This window comes from Triticum urartu, chromosome 7, assembly GCF_003073215.2.
Source record: "Triticum urartu cultivar G1812 chromosome 7, Tu2.1, whole genome shotgun sequence".
In the NCBI taxonomy this organism is placed as follows: Eukaryota; Viridiplantae; Streptophyta; class Magnoliopsida; order Poales; family Poaceae; genus Triticum; species Triticum urartu.
In genome coordinates, this window is record NC_053028.1 from 559,976,543 (window position 1) to 559,985,042 (window position 8,500).

The following is an 8,500-nucleotide window of genomic DNA, read 5'->3' on the forward strand; positions in this document are numbered from 1 at the left end:
CAGAATTCTCTAGTCACTATCACCAAGTTACTAGAACTTCGTGATGAACTATAATATGCAGGGGATAACGGAAACGATTCCCAAGCTCTTCGTGATATGGAAATCTACGAAGGTAGAAATCAAGAAAAGCATCAAGTGTTGATGGTTGACAAGACCACTAGTTTCAAGAAAAGGGCAAAGGGAAGCAGGGGAACTTCAAGAAGAACGGCAAGCAAGTTGCTGCTCAAGTGAAGAAGCCCAAGTCTAGACCTAAGCCTGAGACTAAGTACTTCTACTGCAAAGGGACTGGTCACTGGAAGCAGAACTGCCCCAAGTATTTGGCGGATAAGAAGGATGGCAAAGTGAACAAAGGTATATTTTATATACATGTTATTGATGTATACTTTACTAGTGTTTATAGCAACCCCTCGGTATTGATACTAGTTCAGTTGCTAAGATTAGTAACTCGAAACGGGAGTTGCAGAATGAACAGAGACTAGTTAAGGGTGAAGTGACGATGTGTGTTGGAAGTGGTTCCAAAATTGATATGATCATCCTCACACACTCCCTATACTTTCGGGATTAGTGTTGAACCTAAAATAAATGTTATTTGGTGTTTACGTTAAGCATGAATATGATTGGATCATGTTTATTGCAATACAGTTATTCATTTAAGTCAAAGAATAATTGTTGTTCTATTTACATGAATAAAACCTTCTATGGTCATACACTCAATATAAATGGTTTATTAAATCTCGATCATAGTGATGCACATATTCATAATATTGAAGCCAAAAGATGCAATGTTAATAATGATAGTGCAACTTATTTGTGGCACTGCCATTTAGGTCATATTGGTGTAAAGCGCATGAAGAAACTCCATGCTGATGGGTTTTTGGAATCACTTTGTCGAGACCCCGATTCCAAGTCACATCGATCTAGCCGGTAACACCTCATATCACTTTGCGGCCTCACGCACAGTATCCCCACGGGTGTCACCTTACCCTGGCCCGGGACCGTTTGCGCCTTTTGGCTCACGTATATGATTGTGTCGCTAGCATCCATATGATAGAGAACCTGGGCCGACATGGCTAGTCGTGAACCCAAAGCGGCACTAACCTATGGGGACAGGCATACATGATTCACATCGAGCATGTTGGTCAGCAGTGTGTGAATCCGGGCTGTAGCACTGGGCTAACAGGACTCCGGGAACCCGGGCTGTAGCAGGCTAGGCAGGACTCCGGATGTCACCGCGTGACATTTCCCCGAAGGGACAGACACAGGAACGAAGTGAAACACATGTCGGCCAGTCAAGTGTCCTGAGCAGTAGTGCTGGGCTAGCAGGACTCCGGTGAACCGGGCTGTAGCGGACTACTATGGCTCAAGGAAGCACTAGACTACATTTCCCCATAAGAGAGGCTGCCAAGGATAAACAACTAGATTGTCGGATCCCACACATAGCAATACACGTCACACGTACGCATAACATGCAAGTATGTGCTATACAACATGGCATCACAACATAACACAAACTCATTAGATAAAGGCCCAGAAGAGCCATAAAACATTAAATACAAATAGGGGTCACATGACCCATCATTTAGAGCATACAAGCAACGGAAGCATTACATGTCTGAGTACAGACAACTACAAAGGAAAAAGGATGAAAGCCTGACTATCTACAAGTCCCTCCCAAGGGTACGAGATCGTAGCTGAGGTAACAAGCTACTCGTCGAAGTCCAAGCGGTACTACTAGTGAGACAGATGTCTCACCTGCAAAACATAAATAAAGAAAACATGAGTACAAAGGTACTCAGCAAGACTTACATCAGATCCTATCATACATGCATTTGTATCAAGAAGGTAATGTGGGGTTTAGTTGCAGCAAGCCAGCTTTGACTCAGTGGCTATCCTGTTCTACGGCAACGAGAAACTTCTTTGAGATGAGGCAGTGCACACGAGTCCACTAATCACCACATCAATACACTACTATGGATTCATCCTCGTCTCCTTACGAGAAGGCCATCCATAGCACTCACACTTGTCTTGAGCATTTTAGAGTATCCACTTAAAGTTGTCTATGTACCACGTAAGCATCCAAGAAGTCCATATCCGAGGACACGGCTATTCGAATAGATCATGATAACCCTGCAGGGGTGTACTTCTTCATACACGCTCTCACCATTTATCACCATATACACGTCATGTATCTCGGCAACCTTCAAGAGGAAGCCTGGCGAGGGTGTCGGCCACGACCTGACTAACCACACAAGACTCTAGTCCAGGTTTATCGCCTATTCGGGTTCCGTCCGCAAGGAGATCCGGCCGGGGTTTCGCTCACGGCCCCAAAGGATGTGTACAGGGTTCCCGAGCCCACCATCCGGGTGCCACTCGGTACACCGGGCCACGTGTGCCTAATCTGTCCCAAGTCCACCCTGCCGGGTGCCACTCGGTAGAAAAATAGCACTACCTACAAACACCAGAAACTATTTGCAACTCCTGGACAGAGATCAAGTTGGTTAATAAGTCGAGAGGGGCACTTAAGCATTCCAATGTGTGGTAGTAGCTAGTCATTGGACGACATACACGGAACTCAGTGCTTAAGAACGGTTCCAGTGAGACAACCCACCATGTACTCCTACATGGCCTCTCACCGCTACCTTTACCAAATCGTGTTCACACACCTAACTCTCAGCATCAGAACATAGCATTGCACTCCAATTCATTCCCAATGAATCAGACCTGACATACTCTAAGCAATAGCAGGCAAAGCATGGTAGGAACACAACATGGCTCAATCAACTCCTACACATGCTAGTGGGTTTTAACTAGTTACTGTGGCAATGACAGGTCATGCAGAGGAATGGGTTCCACTACCGCAGCATAAAGTAGAAGTTGAATCGTTGTTGTCCTAATGCAATAAATGAGAGCAAGAGCGAGAGAGTAGGATTGTATCGGAATAAACAAGGGGGTTTGCTTGCCTGGTAGATCAACAGGGGGGCAGTGCTCCTCTGACAGGTACTCTGGATCGATCAACTGAGCAGAACCTATCGAGAAGGAACGGTGTCGAAAATCAAACACAAGTATATGCAACAATATGATGCATGATCATGGCATGAATATGTGATGTTGTTTGAGTTAATGCATCTAGCATTTATTTGGTTGAAGTCCATTTGAGCCAAGGGTTCAAATACAACTCCAAATTAAGCTCTTAAATATGCCATAAGTGTGTTTTCATATATACAGCATGTATAGGTTGGTTTGTCATGCATGAAAATGGTACAGATGGATAGATTGAATTTTTCTAATCATTTTTCATATATAAATTATTTCAATCTGAGCTACGGTTGAATTTCTATGAATTTTTGAAGTTTAGAACATTTTCTGGAATTTCTGAATTATTTTAAATCTAGAAAGTCAATTACTGCGTCAGCACTGCGTCATGCCTACATCAGCAGGTCAATGACGCTGACCAGGTCAAACTTGACGTGTGGGGTCCACATGTCAGTGACACGGTTAGTTAACAGGGGTTATTACTAATCTAATTAAAGGATTAGGGCGCATGGGCCCAGTGTCAGCGTCAGGGATTAATTAAATGGTGATTAGCCTTAAGCTAATCACCTGGCAGGCCGGGCCCACACGTCAGGACGGCTAGGGTCGTCGGCGGTGACCTCTGGACGCGGCGGCGTCCGCGATTCAGGCCACGGGGGCGGCGGCTAAGGCCACTGGGGCGTAGCCCGGGCCCTCGCGCATCTGGTGGGGCAAGTAGGAGGAGGCGGGGTGGCCGGAGCTCGCCGGAGTGGAGCTCGGGGCGGCGGCCGGGGCACGGCTCCGAGCGGAATCGGGCTGCGGGGCACGGGGAGGCCACCCGAGGGGCTCTGCGGCACCCTCGTGGCACCAGGAGCACGATGGGGTGCTCGGTTTGGGCGGAGGCGGGCCAAAACGACGGCGGCGACATGGACGGTGGCGAGGAGCTACGGCCGCGGCGGGGAAATGGTGCTAGAGCGCGTGTTAGCAAGGGTGAGAAGGGGGGGTTCGGTAGAGGACCTCACGGCGATTCGTCGGACGTGCTCAGCGGCTCGGGGGAGGTGTTGGAGCGATCACACGGTCGCCGGCGATCTCGGACGGCCGAGGTTGAAGACGAGGTTGGTGAAGCCGTTGTGGGGCTTCCGGTGATGCGTGGCTTGGTGAAGAGCTTCAGCGCGAGCAGACGGAGCTCATGGGCATGGAGAGGAGGCGAGTCAGTGGTTCTGGGCGCGGCAATGGCGCACGGCGGCGACGGCAGCGTTTCGGTCGCGGGGAGAGAGAGCGATCCAGGGGAGGAGGGAAAGCGAAAGGGGTACGGGGCGGCGCGTGGCGTCGTCCAGGGAGGCTAGAGCGTCGAGGGGGAGGGCACGCAGGCAGGCTGGTGGCGTTAGCCCCGGACTTCATACATGAGCTGGATATTCCAGTCATCTTTCTTTCTGCCTTTATACTTCTAACAGTTAACTTTTAGTATTTCCTACTCGCAAAAGAAGCACCCAACTTAAGAGTGGCGTTAGCCCCGGACTTCCTAGGCGTGTAAGTCATACTAACACCCTTTGGACACTTCCTTTCTCTTTAAGTTGTTGTTTTATTCACCTTTCCTCATATGACAGGCGTTCTTCTGGATCCCTCTCCTATCAGTCTAATGCATAGTAAACACTTTACTAATAATTTGCAGACAAACATTGCTTTGGATATTTCATATCTTTCAGCCATTGTTTGTATCTAAAAATTAATTTTCAGTTCCATGAACATCACATAACTATCCCAAACTATTGAAGTTCGAGTTTCATGGAAGCAAACATATTGCACTTGACCGCAACAGAATTCTAGCTTTTGGATCGAAGGACGAGAGTCTCATCATCCATTGCATTTAGCGCGAGTATACGGAAAGCATGCGATAGGACAAAGTCCTTCTCGGCACTTTTGAGGGCAATCCTCACATTACGTTACCAATCATAAAGTTTTAGCCAGATATTTAACAAATATTCAATTTTAACAGGGAAGTTGGAAACGCGAGCCATTATTCTACAACTATTTTGCAAGAAACACTTAGACAGTGTTCATAATTAATTGCACTGAGAATTAAACAAGTTAATTCTATAGTGCGCTCCCACTCAATTCAATATCACTCAAAATTGATTGTGAGTGATTCAAGATCCGCATTTCAATTCGACGCCATTAACGGGTTCATCACTGATGATGCGAATTTCAATCGGTAGGCCAACTTACTGATCACATCTCTATGTTGTTCTTGTTCATCTTTCGATGGGTGTGTTCCGAGCTCAGGACGATCCTGCCTGAACGTCAAAGACAACCGAGTGATCTTGCTGCGAGGTCTGACCTCACCCACCTCATTCCTCTCAATTCGTTCATGCTCATGTGTACATGGCGCACCCCGAAAAGATACGAATTTCAGACGGTGCTACACTTGGGTGAACACTAACTACTTTGATATTTTGAAGTGACAGATCACCCTAATAAAAAGCGACTACCGCGCAATCAAGAAGGGTGCAACGAGAGGGATAAACATCTCAGGCAATTCATAATAGCATGATATGGTATAGCCCCTTCTGACGGAGAAGTCTTTCATTTCTTCGTCTTTGGCATTCGCGTCGGTGTTCACCTTCGCGAAGATTGCCACCACCTTGTCGATGCACCAGATAATATTGCTATCTCCATAGCGTATAAAATTAATGCATTACTTAAGGTTGACACGCAGGTCATTAAAGTGCAATCATATGGCTCCAGCCATCATGCCGAATCATGACACGCAGGTCATGTTAATTACATTATATAATCATCTCATACATAACCAAATTATTATGAGCACTGCTATACCACATCACATGCACATGCAAACCCTCCTGCAAAACCAAGTTAGACGCCTCTAATCGGTTCATGCAAAAACTTGTTTTTCGTGGCTTCTAAGGTTTCGAAACAAACCGAAGCTACCAACGTCCATCATCAAGTATGATAATTCAAGTCGCTAGATTAACTTTGCGGGGTGTATGAAACATGAGATAATAAAATATCGAGCCCCATACTGAACTTCGTCATACGCATGACCCCCATGCAGATCATATCTGCATTGGCCTTTTGTCTACGAAATTTCATCTTTCTTTCTAACTATGGTGGATTTCGACAAACTATTAGCACTTCGTTGATCAATTAGGATCGCGGATTGCCAGAACATTGAAAATCCACCATGCCGTTATCATGATCAGATATATGCAAATTCCAGGGAAGAAACAAGAACATCGGGTAACAGATTTCATCTGCTACCCGCACAAATAATTTTCAGTAATAGAACTCATCTACTACAAATTATATTATGCAACACCCATACATCTCTATGTATTCTAGATCGTAACCTGCATCTACGCATAGCACGGCTCTTGATGCCACTGTTGGGTAACACAGTAGAAAACAAAAAAAATTCCGACCTACACACCAGCCCAGGACCACTATGGAGAATGCATACATGGTTTGATCTTTTTCGTTACCGACTCGTAGCGCAGCGGAAGTAGAGTCTATGACGAACGGTGGTGCAGATCCCCGCAGCTAGGATTTACAACCTCCCAACCGCAAGGATGTATACCCTCATCCGCCCCACGGACAGCCCTCCGGGAGGCGGTCGGACAGTCCCTCGGACGGTGTCGCGGACAACCCTTCGGGAGGAGTGATGACCCACAAGTATACGGGATCTATCGTAGTCCTTTCGATAAGTAAGAGTGTCGAACCCAATGAGGAGCAGAAGGAAATGATAAGCGGTTTCTAGTAAGGTATTCTCTGCAAGTACTGAAATAAGTGGTAACAGATAGTTTTGTGATAGGATGATTTGTAACGAGCAACAAGTAACAAAGGTAAATAAAGTGCAGCAAGGTGGCCCAATCCTTTTTGTAGCAAAGGACAAGCCTGGACAAACTCTTATATAGAGAAAAGCGCTCCCGAGGACACATGGGAATATCGTCAAGCTAGTTTTCATCACGCTCATATGATTCGTGTTTGGTACTTTGACAATTTGGTATGTGGGTGGACCGGTGCTTGGGTACTGCCCTTACTTGGACAAGCATCCCACTTATGATTAACCTCTATTGCAAGCATCCGCAACTACAACAAAAGTATTAAGGTAAACCTAACCATAGCATGAAACATATGGATCCAAATCAGCCCCTTATGAAGCAACGCATAAACTAGGGTTTAAGCTTCTGTCACTCTAGCAACACATCATCTACTTATTACTTCCCAATGCCTTCCTCTAGGCCCAAATAATGGTTAAGTGTCATGTAGTCTACGTTCACATAACACCACTAGAGGAGAGACAACATACATCTCATCAAAATATCGAACGAATACCAAATTCACATGACTACTAATAGCAAGAATTCTCCCATGTCCTCAGGAACAAACGTAACTACTCACAAAGCATAAACATGTTCATAATCAGAGGAGTATTAATGTGCATATAGGAACATATGATCTTCCACCAATTAAACCAACTAGCATCAACTACAAGGAGTAATTAACACTACTAGCAACCTACTAGCACCAATCCCGGACTTGGAGACAAGAATTGGATACAAGAGATGAACTAGGGTTTTGAGAGGAGATGGTGCTGATGAAGATGTTGATGGAGATTGCCCTCTCCCGATGAGAGGAGCGTTGGTGATGACGATGGCGATGATTTCTGATACGTCTCCAACGTATCTATAATTTTTGATTGCTCCATGCTATATTATCTACCATTTTGACTATATATTGGGCTTTATTTTCCACTTTTATATTATTTTTGGGACTAACCTATTAACCGGAGGCCCAGCCCAGAATTGCTGTTTTTGCCTATTTCAGTGTTTTGAAGAAACAGAATATCAGACGGAGTCCAAACAGAAAAAAATCTTCGGGAACGTGATTTTCTCACCGAACGTGATCCAGGAGACTTGGACCCTTCTCCAAGGAACAAAAGAGGCGGTCACGAGGGTGGGGGGCGCGCCCCCTGCCTCGTGGGCCCCTCGTTGCTCCTCTGGCGTACTTCTTCCTCCTATATATACACACGTACCCCCAAACGATCAGAACAGGAGCCAAAAACCTAATTCCACCGCCGCAACTTTCTGTATCCACGAGATCCCATCTTGGGGCCTGTTCTAGAGCTCCGCCGAAGAGGGCCGTCATCACGGAGGGCTTCTACATCATCCTAGCCTCTCCGATGAAGTGTGAGTAGTTTACCTCAGACCTTCGGGTCCATAGTTAGTAGCTAGATGGCTTCTTCACTCTTTTTGGATCTCAATACAATGTTCTCCCCCTCTCTTTTGGAGATCTATTCGATGTAATCTTCCTCTTTTACGGTGTGTTTGTTGAGAACAATGAATTGTGGGTTTATGATCAAGTCTATCTATGAACAATATTTGAATCTTCTCTGAATTCTTTTATGTATGATTGGTTATCTTTGCAAGTCTCTTCGAATTATCCGTTTGGTTTGGCCAACTAGATTGGTAGT